This window comes from Anabrus simplex, chromosome 3 (genome assembly GCF_040414725.1).
Source record: "Anabrus simplex isolate iqAnaSimp1 chromosome 3, ASM4041472v1, whole genome shotgun sequence".
Taxonomy (NCBI): Eukaryota; Metazoa; Arthropoda; class Insecta; order Orthoptera; family Tettigoniidae; genus Anabrus; species Anabrus simplex.
The window spans coordinates 143,816,433-143,842,509 of record NC_090267.1 but is presented as its reverse complement, the minus strand read 5'-3'; the positions used below and the strand labels follow the sequence as shown (position 1 = coordinate 143,842,509).

The following is a 26,077-nucleotide window of genomic DNA, read 5'->3' as shown; positions in this document are numbered from 1 at the left end:
TTTTAAATTAACAAGAGAAGAAGAAAATTTTCCTAGAATACAATATTATACAATTTACGCTAACAATTTTTTCTATTAAACACACAGCTCATCCTTAATAAGTGTATACCGTTTACAAAATTCTACTTATATTATCTCCTGTACTTACAAACATAGTCAACTCGTATACAGTATGTGGAATTACTTCAAATAATACTATACAACTAGTATAAGATTAAAATTTACATTGCATTTATTTATTTTTTATCCGTTTTGGAACCTAAGTAGCTTAACGACCTGCTTCGTCTTAACCAGAGCCCCTTTCGCCACCACTCTTCAGAGTTCCTGAAGAGCCTTCACAGCTACCATAGCGGTCCCAGGGCCCTCGAAGTCCCCCTGTACTTCACCCCTTCAGGCAATCCCCTACTTTGGCTGTCCAAACTCCATAGACAAGGGAATGGAATTAATTTATTCACACACATTTTTTTATTTACAATAACCTGCACTGGTCGAATGCCCTCTAACATTTCATTTATTTTCCCTGTTGCTGTTTATTCTCTTCTTGAATATCTGTACAGATTTTGGAAAAGGATCAAACACCACCCATGGTAAACTGCTCCACTCCTTCATGCCCTTCCCAATGAATGAAAATTTACCCCAATCGCTTCTGCTAAAATTCCTTCTAATTTTATACTTGTGGGCAGTCCTGCCGATATAATTATTTTCCAACTGAAGCCTCTCACAGATTTCTCCCCATGCTTCTTCTCCTGTATAGGCTCTATATAATCCTATAAACCTAGTTTTCTCCCTTCTCTTACTTAAAGTTTCCCACCCACATTCCTCTAACATTTCTGATACACTACTTTTTCTACTGAAATCCCCTGTTACAAATCTTGCTGCTTTCCTCTGCACACTATCTATTTCTTTTATTAGGTATTCTTGGTGAGGATCCCAAACACTGTTTGCATATTCCAATAATGGACGAACCATACTTAAGTAACACTTTGTTGCATCCTTTAAGTTGCCTCATTATGACATGTAATGATCTGTATGCTTTCCCGACAATGTCATTCACATGACCCTTCCAGTGCAAATTACTTTCAAATCTCAGACCTAAGCATTTGCACTTGCCATCTTTTGGGATAACTACATCATCCAAAGTATATTCAAATTCAGTTTTAAAACTCCTGCATGTAAATGTTGTAACAGTTGATTTGCCTCCATTAACCTTCATATTATTTTCTTCAACCCATTGATGGATACTCTCAAGGTCCCTTTGTAATTCTGAACAAACCTCAATGTTATTTATTTCCCTATAAACAATTATGTCATCAGCATACGATCTTATTTTTGATGTTATACTGTTCACTAAATCATTTGCATACATTAAGAAAAGTAATGGACCGATTATATTACCCTGTGCAATTCCCTTCCAAACTTTCTCCTCCTGTGATATACATTATTTCCTACGGTACTTTGACTTTCTGAAACCTTGAATTTAGAAATGTTCTTATCCAACGTATAACCCTTACGTCCAATCCTATTCCCTCCAATTTCTTTAATAATATTCCATGTTCCACTCTATCAAAGGCTTTGGAAAGATCTATGGCTATGCAATCTAACTGGCCTCCTGAATCTAACTGATCTAATATGTCCTGCTCAAATCCCACCAGTTGTGCCTCACAAGAAAATTTCTTTCTAAATCCATAATGGCTCCTCATGAGCCAATTTTTATCATCACATATCCCTCTGATGTACTTTGCTATTAAACTCTCCAGTATTCTACAAACTATACTGGTCAGGCTGATTGGTCTGTAGTTCTCCAGTTTCCTTTTATCACCCTTTCCTTTATAAATTGGTATTATTATAGATTCCTTCCATTCCTTTGGTTTTACACTATTATTTATGACATAGTCAAAGAGAAATTTTAAATAAGGCACTATGTCTTCCTGCTGCTTTTCCTTACTGAAGCACTTTGATTTCTCTGAAAATATCTTCATTTGTGAATGAGAAGCTTCTTGTTTCCCTATGTGTCTCTCCCTCTCTGTCTTCTGTTTCCAACTCCTGACAATCTTCTACTGAATCTCTGAATTCCCTACTAAATAGATTTGCTTTCTCAGTATCTGTTAAATAGTGTTCACCCCTTCTCCCAACATTGTAGGAATTTGGATTCCTTTTCCTTTTTGATTCCTAATATATGAATACAGCTTTTTCCATTTCCCTTTGTGGTCATTACCCTCTTGAAGTATGCCATTCATATACTTCCTTTTTCTCTATTCAGTTCCCTAATTAGCTGTTTTCTAGTTTCTCTACTCTCCCTACCCTCTTTGATTTTCCTGTTAACTATTCTACATTTTCTTTTTAATTGTCTTATTTCCCTTGTAGGCCTATAATAAAAAGGGTCTGAGGTAATTTTACCCTTCTTAACAGGTACAAATCTCTTCTCTCCTTCCCAAATGATTCCTTTAAATTTAGCCCAAAGTGTATCCACTTTACTCCCTTCACTTATCCAACAACTGAACTGTGATTTAAGGTAAGTCCCAAATTCATCAACTTTAGTTTTTCTGTACAATTTCTTGTCCTGTGTGACCCTCTTATTAAGCCTATTTTGGTACCAGTCCTACATCCATTATTACAGCCTTATGGTCACCTATTCCTTCAATTACCTCAGATTTATCAACAATTTCCCATGGTTTAACCAAGAATACATCTAGCAAGTTATTGAGACGAGTCAGTTCTTTTACTACTTGTGTAAATCCTCCCTCCCAAATTAACACATTGTGGACCGGGTGCCCTTCACCCCATGCATAGCCCTGTTCCCGGCCACTTTCTAACTGCCTCTAAGCTGGAGTGCCTGCATTCAAATAAACTGTCAGAACTTCACTAGCTTTTGAAGGACTACTGTGTATTTCTCTAGTGGCCTTCCTGAATAGTTGTTGAAATGCAGGGTATTTCTTGAAATGTATTTCGGCTCATAGTTTTCGGAAATATGGGTTTTTTATTAGGGGATCGGTTCGCCAGTAATCTTTCAGACATGATTTCTTCACCTGCCCTATCAATATACACAGAGCAATATTTTTTAAATTTCTCTGCTAGTGACATTAGTCCATTTTAGTGTTTTATGGGATACGTTATAAGAATGTGAATTCTGCTCAGAGTATAAGTTTGTCTGTTCAGCTACATACTGAAAAAATTCCTCACCAAACAGAAGTCCTGCTACTTGTCCTATGTTTCCAGATTCATTAGGCCATACCTTTATACCAGGAGCATCTTCAAAATACTCTAGCCTAGGTTCAATGTTGTCCACAACCCAGTTGTCAGAAAACACTACATTATTTACAATATTTAGAATATTTACACCCGTAACACAATTATCAGACTCGTTCTGCGCTATGTGATTTCCACACCTTGAAGATAAGGCTATATCCTCGTCATCACTTGAAACATTTCCGTTAGAGGATATTTCATCATCGAAATCTAAATATTCAGCATCACTTAGATATAAGGAGTCTGTACCAGCACATAATTAGCGAATAATTTCATCTTTGTCTAAACATGTGCGATCCCTGGGCGCTGCCATCTTGCATGGCTCTTTGAACTTTGTAAACATGTTGTCAAGAAATGCAAAGAAAATCTATGATACGAAGAATACTCGGAAAGAAAAGCGGCTATCGATTGTGTAGAACCATACATAACAGAGTTCTATAACCCTTGACCTCCAAATAGTTCCCGTATATCTCAAAAGATAACACTAAAGTTCAGTCTGCTGGGTCTGCTGCTAACACGAGATAACTCGGGTCCGGTCCGCAACTCTCGGCTAGGCAAACACGAGTTTTCTCGGGACCGGTCCGCATTGTGTTAACTTATTTGTCAGTTTCTGTTCATGGGCTTCACTTGCAGCTCCATTCCATTCAACTTCAGGCAAGTTTAGATCTCCCCCAATTATTACCATATCATTATTATTGTTTTTATGAGTGTAATCTAATATTTTCTCAAATATTTCCATGTCTCTTTCCTCTCTTCCAGGCCTATATGTTCCTATAATTCTCACCTCCTTCATATTATCACAAACTAATTTTATCCCTAATATTTCATCCCTTTCATCAGTAAACCATTCATGTGAACAATAAGTTTCCTTCACCAGAATAAACACCCCCCTCCCATTTTATCTCCTCGGTCTCTACGATAGACTGTATACCCTTCTAGAAATACTTCTCTCAACCACGATTCCACTCCTATCACCACATCAGTAGCATAACATTTTATCAATGTACCGAATTTTAATTCTTTATTTACTACACTGACAGTTTACCAAGAACAATCTCAGACCCCCTTCCTCCCTAAAACGTGACTTGCAATTGGGTAACTTGATATTCCTTACTTTCCTGAGTTCCATTTTCTAGTTGACTGAGCCAGCTTGAAGTACAGCTGGCTCTTTCTACTAGTTTTCCTGGTCAGTATTATAACTCAAAGGAGTTGCCTTTTTTACAGTACATATCTTATGGTTAATAAAATCTAGAACAATATTTGCATCTTTCGTTTACCTGAAATGTTTGGATGAACGCCATGCTTTGTGTAACACTGTCTCTCAAAACTGCTGCATTCAATTACCTGAGTATTACAAAAATGTTTACAAATTTTAACCATATCTGTATTAACTTTGTCCACTTCAATGTTCACACACAAGTCTCTTATCAAATCATGCCTGTGGCGCACGTTCACTACAAAGATGTTAGTGTGAGTCAGCTTACCTAGTGTACATTTAAGTTGAGAAATGACATTGTTAGCATCGTTGTGAGCTACGTCATTCGTCCCGCCGATGATCACTACTGCATCGCGACTTCCGAGATTCTTGCTGCCTGCTCCGTGTTTTCCAGTACCTTCTTGATTGGGGCCCCAGGACAGATGACGGCCGATGCTGCAATATCTTCATTGTTTATTTCCTTTGCAATTCCCCTCGCCTGGTTATCACCAAATATAAGAATGTTCGACACTTTTGCCGGTGCACTGTGTGGGATTTTAGGCCTAACTTTGCCACGTCTCGTAACGGAGTTTGTGCTGTACGTTTGACTGCTTCCCATACAGATAAGTCCTTGCGTATCGCCTACTTCCCTCAGGGCTGAAAATCTATTTTTGGTATCAATTACAAACTTGTCCTTATTTAACTGTACACTTTTCGTCCTAGAATGTGAAGCATCATGACACGACGTGCTGTAATTCACAGAGCCACCTGTGTTCTGAGTGTTTACCGGTACTTTCGATTCCAGTAAACGTACCTTCTCCTTTAAAATTTCATTGTTCGCTTTTAATGCTTGTAAATCCTGTTGCAATAAAGAGAGAATTACAAGTACATTATCATTACCTCCATCCTGCAAGGAATGAGACACCAGCGATTCGTTGACCATTGTAGGCCACGGTTTGTTACCGCTATTCAAATTGCACTCGCCAGAGGTCAAATAGATCCAAGTATCTTCATTTTTAGCAAAACCAGCACTACATATACACTCAAAATGGTACCAAATTAAACACTTTTCACACTGGATACCATTCTTCACTCACTTCTTGTTTACACCACACTTATTCCCAATTATTTCGCAAGAGAACTGGGAGCTATCTTCACTTGCATCCTTCGCTGACGCCATCTTTTCTTATATATTGTAACAGATCCATTTGTTTATTTTATGGTTTGTATTGTGTTTTACAATATTGTGGAGCAAAATTTCAGTTCCCACTCGGAGGTCACAAAAACAAAACCACTTTTTCAGCTTATCCCAGTTAATTCAAGTGTTACTAGAGCCACCCAGCCTCATTATGGTTTTTGCCTGATTGTTTAGGGATGGATGCCCTTCCTAATACAATGTCAATTTTGAGATGAAAACTGAACCCATGATCGATTGGAATTCGAACCTTAGCCTGCCGGCTGGGTGGGAAACCAGTAGCTAAGCCACTGAGCTAATCATGCCCCCCTCCCTTAGAGATTTACAGCATATAACAAAAGTATTCTAGCCATTCCCTGTTACTTGCATTGCACAATTCTTGTCATCTTTCCTGTCAGACCTCTTATGGTCAAATTTTGTTCATTTCTAAATCAAAACAATACACTGCCATTCAAAAATATTTTAATGAAAGAACAGCAATAAGTGTCTGAATTTTACAGGATGAATTTACTAAGCAGTACCAATAGAAATATGCACTGCATTCTCTATTATATAGTACATCACATACGTCGTCGGCGGCTGTAACTCGATCTGCATAAGGTGAGCAGATAAACTCAGTTTATGGATGTGTTTGCAATGACTAAACAGACCAATCTTGGCATAAAACATACGCCCACACATATCACACTGAATGTATGCAGGAGGGCGGGGTGGTAAATGACAGAGCTTTCTTGCTTGTCCTCTTGATGTCTGCGGCGTTCTCTTTTGAACAAGTAGACAGCGGTGGATGTAGTGTTCCGCCACAATGAACAGTCCACAGCACATTATTACCATGTCTGTATATTTATACCAATTGTCTTCACGATGTGTTTCAGCTGGTCCTTAAAACACTTAAGAGGGGCTCCATGAAGTCTACTGCCGGAGCAAAGTTCACTATAAAGAATGTGGCAGGGAAGCCTGATATCACTCGTGCAGTGAACATGGCCTAACCATCTCAGTTGATGAGTGATGATTGTTGCCTCAATGCTATTTATCTACGCTTTGTTGAGAACGGCTGTGTTGGTCACATAGTCTTCCCACTTAATAATCAAGACTATCATTTTTTGTTGGTGGAAGCGCTCAAATTTTTTGATATCAGGGCAGTGGAGTGTCCAAGTTTCACAACCATACAGTAGCGTGAAAATGACAACAGCTTTGTACACCATGAGTTTGGTATGCAGTTTCAGGTCGTTATTCACAAAGACTCTGTGCATTAACCATCCGAATGCTACATGACCAGCTCCGATTCTTTTGTCAACATCTTGTTCACAGGTACATCGTTTAGACAAGATGCTATCAAAATATGAAAAGTGATCAACCTGCTCCAGTGTTGCATCTAAGATGGAGATACTGAACCCAGGAAGAGTTGTGCAAGTGCCTTCGTTTTTTTTTTTCCGCATCAATGGCAAGACCAAAGCGATCACATGCAGTTTTAAAGCAGTTGACTGACTGTTGTAGTTCTGCAGGTGTTAGAGCAGGAGATGCGGTGTCATCGGCATACTGCAGTTCTATCACCCTGCTAAACAGAGTAAGTCTTTGTGAGTGAACTCTTGCCAGATTTAATAAACTCCATCAAAACAAAACTTAATCTCCATATCTAAGTTGTTTGCAAATGATTCATGCAGCATGGCACCCATGTACACGGCAAAGAGTGTAGGAGCAAGCACTCAGCCTTGTTTCAATCCATGAGGGATTGGGAACAAATCTGATAATGAGTTACCATGAAAAACCTGTCCAGACATGCCATCATGAAGAGCTTGAACCAATTCCACATAACGTTCAGGACATCCAAAATGTCTCAATACTTTCCACATAGCAGATCCTGGTACTGAATCTAAGGCTTTCTCCAGATCATAGAAAACTAAATACAGAAGCTGCTGTTGCTCTCTGCATTTTTCCTGGAGCTGTCTAACACAGAGGATCATATCTCTTGTGCCTCTGGAGGTCCGTAAACCACATTGAGACTCACGACAAAATTCTCTCTGAGAACTTGGGAGCCGGTTTAATAGAATTCTTGTGAGAATTTCACCAGCAACTGACAAAAGCGATATACCACGGTAGTTTCCACATATGCTACATTCGCCTTTTCTGCAGACAATGATGATGGTAGCACTCTTCAAGTCGTCAGGTACTTCTCAAGTTTCCCAAATCAAGACGATGAGTCTAGTCTTCGAGGGTATACCTCCACGATGTATCAGTTCCAGAGAGATGTTATCAGGACCAGGAGCCTTTCTTGGTTTTATATGATTGAGTGCTTTGGTGAAGCTTCTGTATGTGGGTAGAACTGCCATCCATGGTTATACTTCATGGTTGTTGGGGCTGCTGAAGGACATAATGAAGAAAGTCCTCAGTGACATTGGAGGCACGATTTAGAAGCACAGAGAAATGTTCCTTCCAATGCTCTAAAATTTCTCCATTATCAGTTAAAATGATGGAGTTGTCAGCAGTCTTCAGTCTTCTCGTGACATAACCCTTGCTATGAACAGCGCGTCTGCAGGTGCGGTGTGTGGCCAGGGCAGTATGGTGTGGATTGCCCAGCAGAAAGCTCAGTGTATGCTTTAGTTGTGGAATTCATATCAAATGTGCTTGTTCAATGTAACTTTTTAATAACTTATCAGTACTGTGATGTGCTTAATAATGTACACTTATCTTAATTGTAAAAAGTTATATAAAAGAAAACTTATCCATGCCAAAACTTAAGCTTGTGAAAAATATATTGAGAATGCACCCAACAAATGCAAGGCAGCATGGGATGTTATAGTACAAGAAAACATCCCTACTCGAACTCAAGACACATTTCTCGATCTGGAAGAACTGAATAATTATTTCTTAAAACTCTGTAAAAGAAATCGGAGATCAAATTAAGGCAACAGGTACAGCTGCGAGTGACTTTCTTCACAATCAACCCCCCCTGCCGAAACACTTTCCATTGGGTTGAAATCACATCTCATGAAGTAATTCAAGTTAACTTAAAATTATCAAACTCTAAAGAGTATGGATTTTTAATAAGTATTTAGAGTTTGGAGTTTTTCCTGATCTACTTAAAATTTCTAAAATTATTCCAGTATTTAAGAGTGGGGACAAAGAATATCTTCAGAACTATCGTGCAGTCTCAATTGTTCCAATAATTTCTAAAATATTTGAATCACTTTTGTACAATCAACTTAGCAATTATTCTGAAACTTACAATCTCCTATCCGACTGTCAGTTTGGGTTTCAACAAGGTAAATGTACTACTACTGCTGTTCTTGAAATTGTTAATCAGATATTAACAGTTTTGAAAACAAGCAGGCGATCTCTTTTGTGTTATGTGATCTAAGTAAAGCTTTTGATTGTATTAATCATGAAATTTTACTTGCAAAGCTTGAGATTATGGTGTCGAGTATCCCTCACTGAACATAATTAAGTCATACTTAAATAACAGACATCAGCTTGTCTCAATCAAAAATAGGTACTCCACTTTGAAGAAAGTTACAACGGGTGTGCCACAGGGCTCTGTCCTTGGTCCATTTTTATCCATTCTGGCAGTCAATGATTTACTGCAAAATGTTAAATGTCATGCTCTTATATTGTATGCGGATGATACAACGTTAATTATAAAATACCAGAGCGTCTCAGGTTTGCATCAGATGTCACAGGAAGCTCTTGCAACTGCAATGCATTGGTTTTCATCCAATAGGCTGTTGAAGATTCAGGATAAAACTCAATTTCTCACACTAGGATTATCCAAAGTCAGTCAGTGGGTCAAATTTTTGGGTTTTCATATTGATGCCAAATTGAACTGGGAAACACATATTGATCATGTTTGTAAAAAAAATATCATGAGTGGCCTATCTGATATGGAAATTGAGGGATTTAGTTAGCAGTGACTACCTAAGGATGGCATATTTTGGTCTCTTCCAGTCACTCATTACTTATGGACTGTTATTATGGGGGCATTCTTCTTATGTACATAATATTCTTCTAATACAGACAAAGGTTGTCCGAACAATGTGTAGGGCTGGTGCAATTGACCATTGTCGATCTCTCTTCATTAAGCTTAAAATACCGACAATTATAAATTTGTATATTTATATATCTTTGACATATGTTAAAAACAACATAAATGAATTCAGTACTAGGGAAAACATTCACCTTCCTGATACTTGGGGCAAAGCAGACATTGATATCCCAATTCACAGGCTGTCAAAAACTGCTCACTCACATAAAATCAGTTGTTTAAGATTATTTAATAAATTACCACATTCTGCACGGTGCACTCCTTTAAGTAGTTTTAAAAGAAAAATGTATGATTGGTTAATAGAAAATCCATTCTATAATACCTCTGAATTCTTAGAAATGCATAATGTTAGTATTAAGTTTTAATAAAAGGTGTATGTTCATTCAGCCTTAGTTATATTAAGTACTAAATTATTATCAGTTAACGAAGCCTATTTCATTGTATATGGTCAATGGCAAATAAAGATTCTTGATTCTTGAATGCATTGAATGCTCAGTTTCTGAATGGTTGGATTGGTGGAGATGGCCCTATTCTCTAACCGCCTAGAAGCCCTGATCTCACTCCAGTGGAGTGAGAATTTACGTGACTTCGTGCATCTCAGAGAAAGGATCACTGCTGCCGTCGCAACTATCACTCCTGACAATATACGAAGCAAGATTCAATGTCTGCCATGCTACTAATGGAGCACATACAGAAATATAAAAATTGTCCCATTTTTCCTCTTCAGTTTCAGACCACAATCACCTCAATATGTTTATCCTACTTGCTTTAAAATATTATTTTGCAATGACCCTGTATAAAACCCATGTACAGTATTTGCAGAGAAGAAAATATTTATATTTATAAGAAATGGTAAATTTCATGAACGAAATACCATGATCGTGCATAGACCAAGGAGCAGCAGACCCTTGGCATTACAGTTGCCAAGTCCATGTTTTCCCATCACATTGCCTCATAATTGATGATCGTTACCAACTCTGGTATTGAAATCGCCAAGTAATAAGAGCTTATCTCTTGGTGGCACGTGACTACAGTAACCCACACTAAGCTCACATTCTGGAATCATATTCAGAGAGCGACAGATAAGGCAGTAAAATACATGACTGCACTTAGCAGACTGATGGGAAATATTAAAGGTCCGAAGTCCAATAAACGACGTCTTCTCATGTAGACGGTTCAGTCAGTGCTCTTGTATGGCTCTGAAATCTGGGCTGAATCCTTGAGATTTGCTTGGTATCGGAGAAGGATAGCTGCCATATAACGGAGAGCAGCTTTACGTATTGCATGTGCATACCACACAGTTTCCAAACCTGCAATCCTCACGGTGGCAGCAATAGCCCCAATAGACCTACTTGCATAGGAGCTACATGAAATCTGGCGTACCCAAGGAGAGCTGGGAAAGAAATGTGCAAAGAAGTGTGCCTTCAGTCAACGGATGAGGCGATGGCAACTCAGATGGGAAAGTGACCCTCGGGGTAAATGGACCAAGCGACTGCTGATACCACACTTGGATATCTGGGTTGAAAGGGTCCATGGTGAAGTAAACTATTACCTCACGCAGCTTCTAACAGGACATGGATATTTTCGGAAATTCCTGCATAGAGTGGGCAGAGCGAGTGATGCAGCATGCATATAGTGTGATGACATCGATGACGTATTTCACACCTTCTTTGTGTGCGGCCATTGGACGACACAGAGAAGATGTGTGGAAACTGAACTAGGAGAATTGACAACAGGTAATATTATTTCTGCGATGCTACGAAACCAGGAATCCTGGGATCGCGTGACAGTGTATGTGGAGGATGTCCTTCGACAGAAGAAGGATTTGGAAGCATACAAACGTTCATAAAGAAGAAGTCTGAAAGACAAAGCATGATATCACCCTGAAGTAATGCGAGAGTGGTTCCGGGGTGATTATACACATCGTGGGAAAAGGGTTTGTGGTTTTTAGTGGGTAAGAATGCCGCACACTTGTGGAGTGCGGACCCTTCACAAGTGTCTTTTGAAGATTTTCCACAATCCCTCGTAAAAAAAAAAAAGATTATTATTATTATTATTATTATTATTATTATTATTATTATTATAAACAGGTTGGAACTTCTCATACATTTTTGCTTTTCATATATTCTAATTATAGAACAACAATTCCACTTTTTTTACAGTCTGGTCATCCAAGACTGTTCAAGAAGATTCTCCGTAACAAATGCATACACACTCATGACTGCATCATTTATATTGATGGTTTATTGTACATCAAGCAACAACGGTAAGGACCTGGTTGGGTGTGCTTTTGGAGTCCATGAAAACGAAGTTAAGTTTTTACAGTGCAGTATAAACTATCCTCCTGCTGTTCGGTCTTTCAGACAGAACTACTAGCCATTAAATATGCAATACAGTGGTGTCATGACAACAATAAAAGGGTCCAAATACTCAGTGACTCGCAGGCTGCATTGAAGTCTATAGACAACAAATATAACATGAACTAGTTAGCAGTTGCTATAAGAACTATAGCTCACCAAAACAGTCATATCTGCATCTCCTGGATTCGCGGATATACTGGATCCATTGGAAATGAGAGAGCTGGTCAACTAGCAAAAGCTGATGCTCAATCAAACCTGGAAGTCATGTATGACAGTTCTCTCTTATACTATGCAAGAAGACAAATCAAAGAACATATCTTGAATCAATGGAACCTCCTTTAGACCTCTGCTTCAAATGAATCCATTACTAGAAGAATATATTTTCCCACAGTTTATAACCAACTTTAGTGCAAACTTTTAGTGCCAAATTATGAGTAAATGCAATTTATATCAGGCCATGGAAATTTCAAATCATATTTTGAATGTTTTAAAATTATTCTGGCAGGTGAGTATTCTTGCTTCTGTGGGTCTACTCAAACAGTTGATCATTTAATATCTGATTGTCCTGTATTTGCAAGAGCAAGATTTGATTTGGACTCTCATTTGAACTGCTGTAATATTCAGCTTTCACAACCACTATACCATATTTTCATACAGAAATGCTGTTACAAACATTTACTACTTTTCATTCATCGCATCTTTCATAAACGGGTTCTGTAAATCACCATAATTATGTTCAACTTATAATTGTTTCAACTATAACCTGAAATACTTTGTAAAATAGGGTTCATTTGTATTGGATAATATTATTATTATTGTTGTTGTTGTTATTATTATTATTATTATAATATAATATCATTTATAATAATAATAATAATAATAATAATAATAATAATAATAATAATAATAATAATAATAATAATAATAATAATAGATCCATTTGTATATTTTATGGTTTGTATGGTGTCTTTAAACCCCTGTTTGCAAGTATTTGTATTTTATAAGGCCTGTCAACAGTAAAGTCTAAATAACCTGAAAAATAAATGTAAAGTTAAACTGTTAGTCGTATCGAGACAATAGTATGACTGGTATTACGTTGGAAACCTTGTGGCACACGCTACCAAAGGATGTGAAACAGATTACATCTAAGAGCATGGGTGGGCTAACATATCAACATTCAGCATAGTCAATATGTGCTCAGCTGTATTCTAAACTTGATGTAAGTGAAACAGCAGTCATACGCAAAAATTGCAATAATTTTCCATGGCAGAAATGGCCATCAGTACTATGTGGATGTACGAGTACTTACGAGTGATAGAGCACTGCCATACTGAAATGTAGCATGCTGGGTGGCAGTCTTCTAACATTGAGACGTAGCAACTGAGGACAGGATGTGCAGTGGATGTCCCATATCGGCCTATTCAAACTTACCCATGGCCATTAAATAACAGTGCTTAATAGAAGACCGATGTTGGATTTTGCAGGAATTATTTACACATACGGGTATATCTGGGTTGACAGTGCTCCTAATTTTACGACAGTACTTGTAGGTCTGCCAAAAGTGTTTAAAGCAGGTTCTACATCAGTAATCAGAGGTGCAGAAGTGCATGTGATATGAAAACCGCTGTATCTACTTGGAGCAATTTCAGTGCGAAAGGAACAACACGTTCAACTGCATTATTACAACTGATGAAACATGAGCATGAGAGTATGAAGAGAACTGAAACGTGAGTCAGCTGAATGACATCATGCAGCATCACCACGATGACATAAAGTGCAACAGAATCCATGCCCATTTTGGTTTATGACAACAAAGTGTTTCTGTACCACTCCGTTTATGAGGGCCATACAGTCAATGCCCAGTATTGCTGCACATTTCTGCAGGGTCATTTGTGACATACACTTCGGTAGGAAATGTCTGACACTGCTGGACAATGCCGTACTCTATGATAATGCTACAGCCTACACTGTCTCTCCCATCAAGAACCTAATAAAGAAGTGGGGATGGGAAGAAGACCATCCCTATTCACTATATCTCAGTCTATGCAACTTTGATCTCATTTTGAAACAGAGGAAGCCATTGCATAAGATGCACTTCGCAAACAGGACGGCCATCGTTACAGCATATCAGCGACAGGTGGTATACTATTTGATGAGACACAAATTGCCTTGTCTTTCCATGCACATCATGGATTTCACATGCTGTAATGTTATTGGAAGATGTAACTGTGGTATAACTTACAATTTATTAAACGAACCCATATGATGTTGATTACGAAATGTTATATACATCTTCAATATAGACTATTTATTACACATTCCAGCGTTTAGTCTGTGAGCCTCTGTGAATTAGACTAATCACCTCCACAACTCTATTTGCAAGTAGCTCTGGGGCATCATGTTTCACACCACTCATCATTAATCATCAACCTTTAGAATGCCAATGAGTGTGACTGCACTCTTGTTGCAGGTGCCTAATTAACCCGAGCAATACCAAGGTATTTTTGTCCTGTGCATACCAACAGAGGGCCTGAGCAGCCCACATTAAAAAAAAAAATATATTTGTTTACTTTATTTTCAATCTCAAGTAAAGTATATGGATATTGTATTGATCAACTCACAAAAATAATAATACAAAATTCATTACTACATTTTGTAATTTTAACTCCAAACTTAAGAAAATATTATAGACATTCTTTGTTACATAATGCAAACTGAAATAGATTTTACAAATAGACCAGGATTTGTCTTGACAGTCTTATTCTTATTCACACTCTTATGAGAGGAATTACGGGTTGTAAGGAAGGTTCACGGTATAAGTTACTGTAGTCACGTCCTAGTTCGTGAACCATGGGCAACGGCTGACTGGCGTAGTAAGTGATCCTGAGAGTCCGGATACCAGTTACTATGGAATGAGAGTGGGCATCTTGGACATATTCTGTGTTATGGCCCTCCTTGTGCTCGGACAGCTGGGACTATACATTCCATCGGTAGTCACTAACCCGTTTGAGGAGAGATCCTCACTTGGACTATGTGTAAGTAGGGTAGCATCCTGTTTAATGAATTTACCGGGCTCAAAATATTTTAAGCAAGCCTCGGACCTATGGAAGTAACGGAGTCCCACTCTCCCATTTGACAGGCAAGGGACTCCTTGGAAACAACCTGGTGAACGAAATGGAATTCGATGGGGAGCTATCAATATTAATGGGGCTCATAGACGAAAGAAAGTACAAGTGGCTGAGTCAGCAAAGAGGATGCATCTGGATGTGCTAAGAGTAAATGCTATTCGGGAAAGGGGAGATATTGAGGAAGAGATAGGAGACCAGAAAGTGTACTTGACGGATGTTAAAAAGGGAAGGGCAGATAAGGGGTTGGGCTGTTCATCAGGAATACCATTGCATGAAACATCGTTGCTGTTAGCCACGCAAATGAGTGAATGATGTGGGTACATTTGGCAGTTGGAGGAATTAGGATGAGAATTGTCTCAGTATATTCAACATGTGAGTGTACAGATAGAGAATGAAGTTGACAAATTTTATGAATCATCGAGTGACATCATAGTCAGGGTCAACAGCAAGGATAGGATAGTGCTAATGGGCGATTTCAATGCGAGAGTTGGAAACAGAACTAAAAGATACAAAAAGGGCGATTGGTAAATGTGGGGAAGATATGGAAGCTAATGGGAATGGGAAGCGCTGATGATGATGATGCTTCTTGCTTTAATAATAATAATGTCATTTGTTTTACGTCCCACTAACTACTCTTTTACAGTTTTCGGAGATGCCGCTTCTTGTTTTAAGGGGCCTAACATCGCAGGACATCGGCCCCATGGGAAGTGTTTACTGGACTTCTGTGCAAGTACGGTTTTACCCGTTAACAAATACAGTCTTCAAACATTCACCACTACACGTGTGAGGCTAGGGGTACCAGATCCATAATAGACTATATATCTTAACCGACTTCGAATTCAGGAAGTCTGTTAGGAATGTATGGGTTTTCCGGGGATCTTTCGATGATACAGACCACTATTTGAAATGTAGTGAGCTAAGTATCTCTAGGCCTAGGATAGAGAAGTGAAATCTGTCTGCAAAAGAATAAGGGTAGCAAATCTCCTGGACGAAGTAATTAGATGCAAGTACATGGATATGATTAGTGAGAAGTTCCGAACAGTGGACAGTAAGCAGTTTCAGGATATAGAAAGAGAATGGGTGGCATACAGGGATGCTGTAGCAGAAACAGCAAGGGAATGCCTAGGAAAAAACTGTGTGTAAAGATGGGAAAAGGCGAACATCTTGGTGAAATGATGAAGTAAAAGCAGCTTGTAAACGTAAAAAGAAGGACAATGCAGACAAGGAATTGTACGTAGATGAAACAAACACAGCGAAATAAATAGTAGTTGAATCGAAAAAGAAGTCGTGGGAAGATTTTGGTAATAACCTGGAAAGGCTATGTCAAGCAGCAGGGAAACCTTTCTGGACTGTAATAAAGAATCTTAAAAACCAAACCAAAAAAAAAAAACCACAGCACTTAACACCCTTGAAAGGCCTTGGCCTGCCCAGTGACAGCTGCTCAGCTCGAAGGCCTGCAGATTATGAGGGGTCATGTGGTCAGCACGACACGTCCTCTCAGCCATTATACTGGGCTTTCAAGACCGGGGCCGCCATCTCACCGTCAGATAGCTCCTCAATTCTAATCACGTAGGCTGAGTGGACCTCGAACCAGCCCTCAGGTCGAGAGAAAAATCCCTGACCTGGCCGGGAATTGAAGCCGGGGCCTCCGGGCAAGAGGCAGGCACGCTACCCCTACACTATGCGGCTCGCTTAATAAAGAATCTTACGGAGGGAAAAAGGAAATGAACAGTGTTTTGGGTAATTCAAGTGAACTCATAACAGATCCCAGGACAGGTGGAGGGAACATTTTGAAAATCTTCTCAGCGTAAAAGGAAATCTTAATGGTGGTGTTGCAAATAGCGAACCTCATGGGGAGGAGGAAAATGATTTGGTGAAATTATGCAGTATGTAAAGATTGTTGGTTACAAGGATAATGTCCAGATAGAGGAGGTGACATACTAAAGAAGTATTAAAATTTACCTATGACAGCAATGACATTTACAGTAAGATACAAAAGTTGAAAACTAGAAAAGCAGCTGGAATTGATAAGGTTTTGGGGGATATACTAAAGACATTGGGTTGGGATATAGTAACATATCTGAAGCACTTATTTGATTATTCTTTGCATGAAGGAACTTTACCAAATGAATGGAGACTTGCTATAGTAGCCCCTGTATATAAAGCAAAGGGTGATAGACATAAAGCTGAAAATTACAGGCCAGTCAGTTTGACAAGCATTGTATGTAAGCTTTGGGAAAGCATTCTTTCTGATTATATTAGACATGTTTGCAAAATTAATAACTGGTTTGATAGAAGGCAGTTTGGGTTTAGGAAAGGTTATTCCACTGAAGCCCAACTTGTAGGATTCCAGCAAGATATAGCAGATATCCTGGATTCAGGAGGTCAATTGGACTGTACTGCGATTGACCTGTATAAGGCATTTGATAGGGTAGATCATAGGATACTACTGGCAAAAATGAGTGCAACTGGACTTAACAAAAGAGTGACTGAATGGGTTGCTCTGTTTCTAGAAAACAGAACTCAGAGAATTGGAGTAGGTGAAGTTTTATCTGTCCCTGTAAAAATTAAGACGGGAATTCCTCAAGACAGTATTATTGGACCTTTATGTTTTCTTATATAATACATATCAATGATATGTGTAAAGACGTTGAATCAGAGATAAGGCTTTTTGCAGATGATGTCATTCTGCACAGAGTAATAAATAAGTTACAAGATTGTGAGCAACTGCAAAATGACCTTGATAATGTTGTGAGATGGACAGTAGACAATGGTATGATGATAAACAGGGATAAAAGTCAGGTTGTGAGTTTCACAAATAGGAAAAGTCCTCTCAGTTTTAATTAGTGCATTGATGGGGTGAAAGTTCCCTTTGGGGATCATTGTAAATACCTAGGTGTTAATATAAGGAAAGATCTTCATTGGGGTAATCACATAAATGGAATTGTAAATGAAGGGTACAGATCTCTGCACATGGTTATGAGAGTATTTAGGGGTTGGAGTAAGGATGTAAAGGAGAGAGCATATTTGTCTCTGGTGAGACCCCAACTAGAGTAAGGTTCCAGTGTAAGGGACCCTTACCAGGATTACTTGATTCAGGAACTGGAAAAAGTCCAAAGAAAAGCAGCTCAATTTGTTCTGGGCGATTTCCGACAAAAGAGTAGCATTACAAAAATGTTGCAAAGTTTGGGCTGGGAAGACTTGGGAGAAAGGAGACAAGCTGCTTGACTAAGTGGTATGTTGGAGGTTATAAATTTCATTTTTTGTCCGTATTTAAGATCTACTTATGATACAAATTCTTATAATTTTGTTAAGTACCACCTATTCAATACAATAATAATGTAATTAAAACTTACATATTTATTAAGTTGTTAATATGGTGTCTAAGCCAGATCTCAAAAGGTTTTTAAAATAATTTTAAAGGATGTTCACCAGATCAGTTTCGTCAATAAAATGTTACAAATAGATAGATTTTAGACAAATTTGTTTTAACTTAAAGACATAATTTTATTGTTATATGACTTGTAAAATATTATAAGTTTTGTCAATCAGGTATACAAGCATAATTTAATCCAATAGAATAGATTAATGATCTTATATAACCTTAAGTAAATGATAATTGGCTGATGATGCTTATGAAAAAGGAGCGAAACATGTAGGCCTACTATATTAACTACTTAATAAATATGCAAGTTTTTATTATGTTATTATTGTATTGAATAGGTGGCATTTAACAAAATTATAAGAATTTGTATCATAAGTGGTATGTTCCGAGCTGTCAGTGGAGAAATGCCGTGGGAGGACATCAGTAGACTAATAAGTTTGGATGGTGTCTTTAAAAGTAGGAAAGATCACAATATGAAGACAAAGTTAGAATTCAACAGGACAAATTGGGGCAAATATTCGTTTATAAGAACGGGAGTTAGGGATTGGAATAACTTACCAAGGGAGATGTTCAATAAATTTCCAATTTCTTTGCAATCATTTAAGAAAAGGCTAGGAAAACAACAGATAGGGAATCTGCCACCTGGGCGACTGCCCTAAATGCAGATCAGTAGTGACTGATTGATTGATGCTTGAGGAAGTGGAAAAGGTGGTAAATAAACTCCATTATCATAAAGCAGGAGGAATAGATGAAATTAGACCCAAAGGGTGAAGTATAATGGGAAGGCAGGGTTGAAATGGCTTAACAGAGTAATAAGATTAGCATGGATTGTTGGTAAGGTACCTTCAGATTGGACAAAAGCAGTAATTGCACCAGTATAAGCAAGGGAACAGGAAGGACTGCAACAATTATCGAGGTATCTCATTCATTAGTATACCAGACAAAGTATTCATTATTGGCATCTTGGAAGGGAGGGTGCGATCAGTGGTTGAGAGGAAGTTGGATGAAAACCAGTGTGATTTCAGACCACAGAGGGGCTGTCAGGATGATTTTCAGTATGCGCCAGGTAATTGAACATGCAACGAGACGAATAGACAGTTATGTTTATGTTTCGTAGATCTAGACAAAGCATATGACAGGGTACCAAGGGAAATGACGTTCACCATACTGGGGGACTATGGAATTAAAGGTAGATTATTAAAATCAAAGGCATTTATGTTGACAATTGGACTGCAGTGAGAATTGAGTTCTTGGTTCAGAGTACTTATAGGGGTTAGACAAGACTGTAATCTTTCACCTTTGCTATTCGTAGTTTACATGGATCATCTGCTGAAAGGTATAAATTGGCAGGGAGGGATTCAGTTAGGTGGAAATGTAATAGGCAGTCTGGCCTATGCTGATGACTCGGTCTTAATGGCAGTAAAGCTAATGCAGTAAGCTCGCAGTTGCGATCAACAGCACTCTGTAAGGAGTCCGGCTCCATGGCTAAATGGTTAGCATGCTGGCCTTTGGTCACAGGGGTCCCGGGTTCGATTCCCGGCAGGGTCGGGAATTTTAACCTTAATTGGTTATTTTCGCTGGCAAGGGGGCTGGGTGTCGTCTTCATCATCATTTCATCCTCATCACGGCGCGTAGGTCATCTACAGGCGACAAATCAAACGACCTCATCTGGCGAGCCGAACTTGTCCTCGGACACTCCCGGCACTAAAAGCCATACGCCATTCCTCCCTGTAAGAAGGAAGTCAGCTCCCGGACGAAACTGTGTTTACATCGGTCGGTTTTCAGACCAACTTAGCTTTAAGGGAGCGAACACTGGGTGGACTCAGGATATCTTGTTCATAAGTTAGAAGTAACAGACGTAAAAGTAGCGAGGATGATTGCTGGTACAAACAGGTGGGAACAATGGCAGGAGGGTACTTGGAATGAGGAGATAAAGGCTAGGTTAGGAATGAACTCGATGGACGAAACTGTACGCATAAACCAGCTTTGGTGGTGGGGTCATGCGAGGAGAATGGAGGAGGATAGGTTACCAGGAGAATAACAGACTCTTCTTATAGAGGGTAAGAGAAGTAGACGGAGACCAAGTCGATGGTGGTTAAACTTAGTTTCTAACGATTTAAAGATAAGAGGTATAGAACTAAATGAAGGCACAGCACTAGTTGCATATAGAGGATTGTGGCAACGTTTAGTAAATTCACAGAGGCTTGCAGACTGAACGCTGAAAGGCGCAACGGTCTACACTGATGACGATTTAAAACAAGCATTCAGTCTTCTCTTATCTTCATCCTAAACCCGTAGTCTTCTTCCAAAAAGCCTCACAGTCACATGCAGGTGCCATTCTATGACAAAAACATTCTCAATCGCTATGAACCTCACCAACCTCTATCCCACTTTTGCCTCTTTCCCCTGTAAACACAGCCACCATAAGACCTGCCATTTATATATACCCAGCATCATTTTCACCAACAGCACCACCAACAAGTCTTACCCCACACAAGGATGTTATGACTGCACTTCATCCATCATCATCTACCAGTTTCAATGCAGACAACCCAGCTTTCTACTTTGCCTTAACTGCTAACACTCTAGCCAAATGAAGACACAGCCACTGCAGTATCCACTAAACCCCTAACATGGATCTTCCTGTCCCCATTCACACCCAGCACCATCAAACCATGTTTGATGATTGTTTCACAACTAAAGTCTTCAGCCATTTATTTACCCCCAACTTCCTACCTCTCGCCCTTAGAGATTCCAAAATTGGACATCAACTTGTGCTCAGGTCTAGGGAAACACCCGGCCTTAACATTAGATAAACAATCCCTTTTCTCCATTTTCTTATCTGATGCAACACTACATCCCATGTACCCCAACTTTTATTGCTAATATTTACGTGCAGAATGACTGACGTTTGTTTACTTCTCGCGGAAGACACTCTCAACAAGGCTGCCAATCTGTCTAGTTAGGAACTAAGATAAGCACTAAGAAATAGTGAATTAAAACTTTATTTCTTGCCATGCGGTCTTATCATTCGGGCTAGTGACAAAACCATTAGCCTGGATTGGATAGGTCTGGCTACTGACAAAACCATTGGTCTGGATTGGTTAGTGACAAAACCATTGGACTCTGATCAAGCAAAGAGGTTCTAGTGCTTTTATTTTGCCAGGGTTAGTAAAGGAATCTAATTATCATCACTGACAGAAACGACGTTGCATCCCATTTTACGTCAGCCAATGGGATCATCTCAAGCAACCAACAAGGCTAGTCACCTCTCTGTCAACACTAGGGTCATCAACACGCGTCACGTTCTGAATTCTCCTACATCTAAGGCTTTATTGAACACCCTATTTGTTGAATCTTCGCAAGACAGCTCATGACTACAATCTACTACAAAGATTATTCTATGAAAGAGACACAACACTTCTACACACTGATGCTTCAAGCGGCTTTTGACCTTATTACGCAACTACTTGGAGCTAGAAAATTTCTAGAAAATAGAACTCAGAGAATCAGAGTAGGCGAAGCTTTATCTGACCCTGTAATAATTAAGAGGGGAATTCCTCAAGGCAGTATTATTGGACCTTTATGTTTTCTTATATATATATATCAATGATATGTGTAAAGAAGTGGAATCCAAGATAAGGCTGTTTGCAGATGATGTTATTCTGTACAGAGTAACAAATAAGTTACAAGATTTCGAGCGGCTGCAGGGTGACCTTGATAGTGTTGTGAGATGGACGGTGGACAATTGTATGATGATAAACGGGGTTAAAAGTCAGGTTGTAAGTTTCACAAATAGGAAAAGTTCTCTCCGTTTTAATTACTGCGTTGATGGGGTGAAAGTTCCTTTTGGGGATCATTGTAAGTACCTAGGTGTTAATGTAAGAAAAGACCTTCATTGGGGTAATCACATAACTATGATTGTTAATAAAGGGTACAGACCTCTGCACATGGTTATGAGGGTGTTTAGGGGTTGTAGTAAGGATGTAAAGGAGAGGGCATATAAGTCTCTGGTAAGACCCCAACTAGAGTATGGTTCCAGTGTATGGGACCCTCACCAAGAATATTTGATTCAAGAACTGGAAAAAATCCAAAGAAAAGCAGCTAGATTTGTTCTAGGTGATTTCCGACAAAAGAGTAGCGTTACAAAAATGTTGCAAAGTTTGGGCTGGGAAGACTTGGGAGAAAGGAGACGAGCTGCTCGATTAAATGGTATGTTCCGAGCTGTCAGAGGAGAAATGGCATGGGAGGACATCAGTAGACGAATAAGTTTGAGTGGTGTCTTTAAAAGTAGGAACGATCACAATATGAAGATAAAGTTGGAATTCAAGAGGACAAATTGGGGCAAATATTCGTTTATAGGAAAGGGAGTTAGGGATTGGAATAACTTACCAAGGGAAATGTTCAATAATTTTCCAATTTCTTTGCGATCATTTAAGAAAACGCTAGTAAAACAACAGATAGGGAATCTGCCTCCTGGGCGACTGCCCTAAATGCAGATCAGTAGTGACTGATTGATAACAACTCTACTGTAATTCAACATACCTGATTCTCATTCAACAATGTTCGAAGATTTATTTTTCGATATTTTAATTAATCCACACTTCATTAATATCAACAAATATGTACAATCCAATTGTATTTTAGATCATTACAACTATGTCTCATTCTACAAATAATCAACTTGTACTATTTTTAGACAAACACTAATATCCATTTCATGTACATATAATACTACGACAAGTTTATTATTGAATTTTAGTTACATTTAAGCATTGCTTTTTCCACAGACTAGATTTTTATGACTGTTTCATCTTGTATTAATGCATGTATTATACTTTAATGAGAAACCCAGTTCAGTGCCCTGACTTAGCTTTAGATTAAGTGTGGCTGAAGATGCTTACAAAGCTGAAGTGAAACATGTCATTTTAACATCTTTGTAACATTTATATCTTAAACTTAAAGATTGTAAAGTATTGTAATGATGGTTTTTAATGAATTTGTTTGAAACTATTTACTGCCAATAGGAATGCATGTAGCTACTTCAGCAATGGAGAATGGCATGTGATGCTATTTATTAGGTTATAAAAGTAAATGTGCTTCTGGGGGTGCACCAGTGAGTTCCTGGACATCGCAATGAACACATCTCTCCTCTAATACCAATCCCAAGTTAGATTTGCATAATATCTACTTCCTTATAATGTTATAAACTTTGGTGTACACATTTACACTTGCCTGTATGATTCCCCCACTTCCTTTGCCTCACACAGAGTCCACTTTTCAACGATGACTAAAACCATTATTATTATTATATTCTTCACTGACGAAGGCTGCAGCCAGAAATACTGGACCCGTGTCTTTCTTTTGTGTGTACTCTACCCAAGCTTTCTTACATGGTAAGTTGCATGCAAGCAAACTTATAGTTTTTCAAGATTGCTCACATTGTGATGATAGACATGGGATCTCTAGATTTACATGGAATCTCTACCACATAGAACATGACTTTTCATTTTCTAAATCTCACATGCACATCTGCCTTGGTGAGAAGCCAGAGACAGTGTCACTAAGCTGTCATGCACTTACATAGTTCTAAAAATCTTAGTTTTGCAGCTTTGCTTATTGTATGGAAATTTCCTAATATTTTCCCCCATACTGATATATCTACACTACACCACAGAAAGATGATTCTAAGCAATTTTTTATACAGACAGAAGCAATTTCTCTTAAACCCGAAATTTTATTGAGTAAATAACAAAAAAGGCATTATTTTTTCTGGTCAGACAGAAACGCAGTCTGAAAATTATTTCTCAGCTAATAACCATTAAGAACATAAGATCTTTTACTTTATCAAGCCAACCATTCTAAGTTTCTTAATCTCAAATATAAAGGTTGTCCAAGTGAAACACACAACTTCCAGCAACAAAGCAAATAAATAATAGGTCAGCCAACAAGTGGTCTGGCGACTGAAGTAATATGGTCCATCTGAGATGCATCCGCTAACGAGAAGAAAAAGTTGAATAAGATTATTTTGTGTTTAATGGTTACGCCCAAACAAATATAATGTTACATGAATAAAGTATTCTCATGCAAAGAAGGCGCTTTGACCAGGAAAAGTGACGCAGACTGTCTTATGATCCACAGTAACACATACATTAACACAACTTACTGCCAATGTAACAAAGGACAGTTTATGCTGTTCATGATTGGGATCTTATGGATCACCCACCTTACAGCCAAGAATATGAAGAGTAAGCACTTCATCACTACTCAAGGAGATTCTGATGCTGTAAGAGTGTGGTTCAACAAGCAACCAGCATCCTCCATTGTAGACGGTATGGAAACTTGTTCAGAGCAGTGACCAGTGAACAATAGGGGTGATTATTTGAGTCGTCTATTTGCAAAATCGGCCATCTCCAAATGGTTAAATTTTTCAGGAGACCGAATAAACGTATAAAATATAAATAAAGAGATTTAGAATTATTCGTAATTGCTTAATCGCTTATAAATGGCATTGTAATGAATTTTACAGAATGCCAATGTTTTATCTGTATAATTATTTGAAATATTTAAAGTTCAAATTTGGAGATGGTTGGGTTTACACCAAATTAAAGAAACTGAAGGAATGAAAATGCTTTATTTAAAAGTTCACTTTAAAAAAATTAATGCAGTATAAAAAGCCAATGTATTTACACAAAATGAACCAGAATTAAACATTTAAAAACATTAAATTAAACATTAATGCCATTGTCTACACTGTGCTCACGTGCATCTCCCTCATCTTTTGGGTTGTTATGTGGAAGGTTATTGTTATCAGCAAGTTCTTTGTAAAACTTAAGCACTTCAACATTTCTCCACTGAGTCCAAAAAAGGTTTAGTCAATAGAGATTCAACATTTTTTACCTTTAAATTGTTTACTATTTTATCAGCATGTATAACTTTTTGATTCATCATCAAAAATATTTTTGCCTTTCTTACAAACTCCTAATTTTGATCCAACGTCTATTCTGTAGTTGGGTTCACCTTTAATTAACATTTAATTACCTCTTTTTGATTTGGTCAAAATAACCCTTTTCGCAGCAGAAAATTTGAGAGCCATTTCCCTGTAGGCTTGAAAATAGAAAGACATTAACACTGTCATCTTTTCCTAGATGAAATAATTTGCCATACTGAGAAAGAACATTATGAAATTCCTCACGCTGTATTAAAGTTTCTATTTTCCTTGTCTGGTTTTCAATGAGCCCAAAAACTCTATCGGATGGTAAAAATGTGTGGCCTGTCACAGGGAAAAGTAACTCAATTTTCTTGATGCCTTTTGGTGCCTTTGTGACAAACCAAAAGGAGAGCACTGATTTCATAACAGAATTTTTGTTCTGCTGCCCACATCCATCAGCAAAACGCCTTATAAAAGAAACACTGGACATATCAGTAGTATTTAGCATTTAACAAAGCATTGATGCTATTTCATTTGCTCCTTTTGGCAAATCATTTTCACCCCATGAATAAATAAATGTGTTAATCTGTCAATGGAT

The 26,077-nt window shown here is 38.3% G+C and overlaps 1 protein-coding gene across 3 annotated transcripts in view; it reads right to left on the bottom strand.

Moving 5' to 3' along the window:
* Coq2 (ubiquinone biosynthesis protein COQ2, mitochondrial) overlaps nucleotides 1-26,077 on the bottom strand; it is a 229,058-nt gene that overhangs the window by 186,461 nt on the left and 16,520 nt on the right. The gene's annotated exons all lie outside the window — the stretch shown is intronic.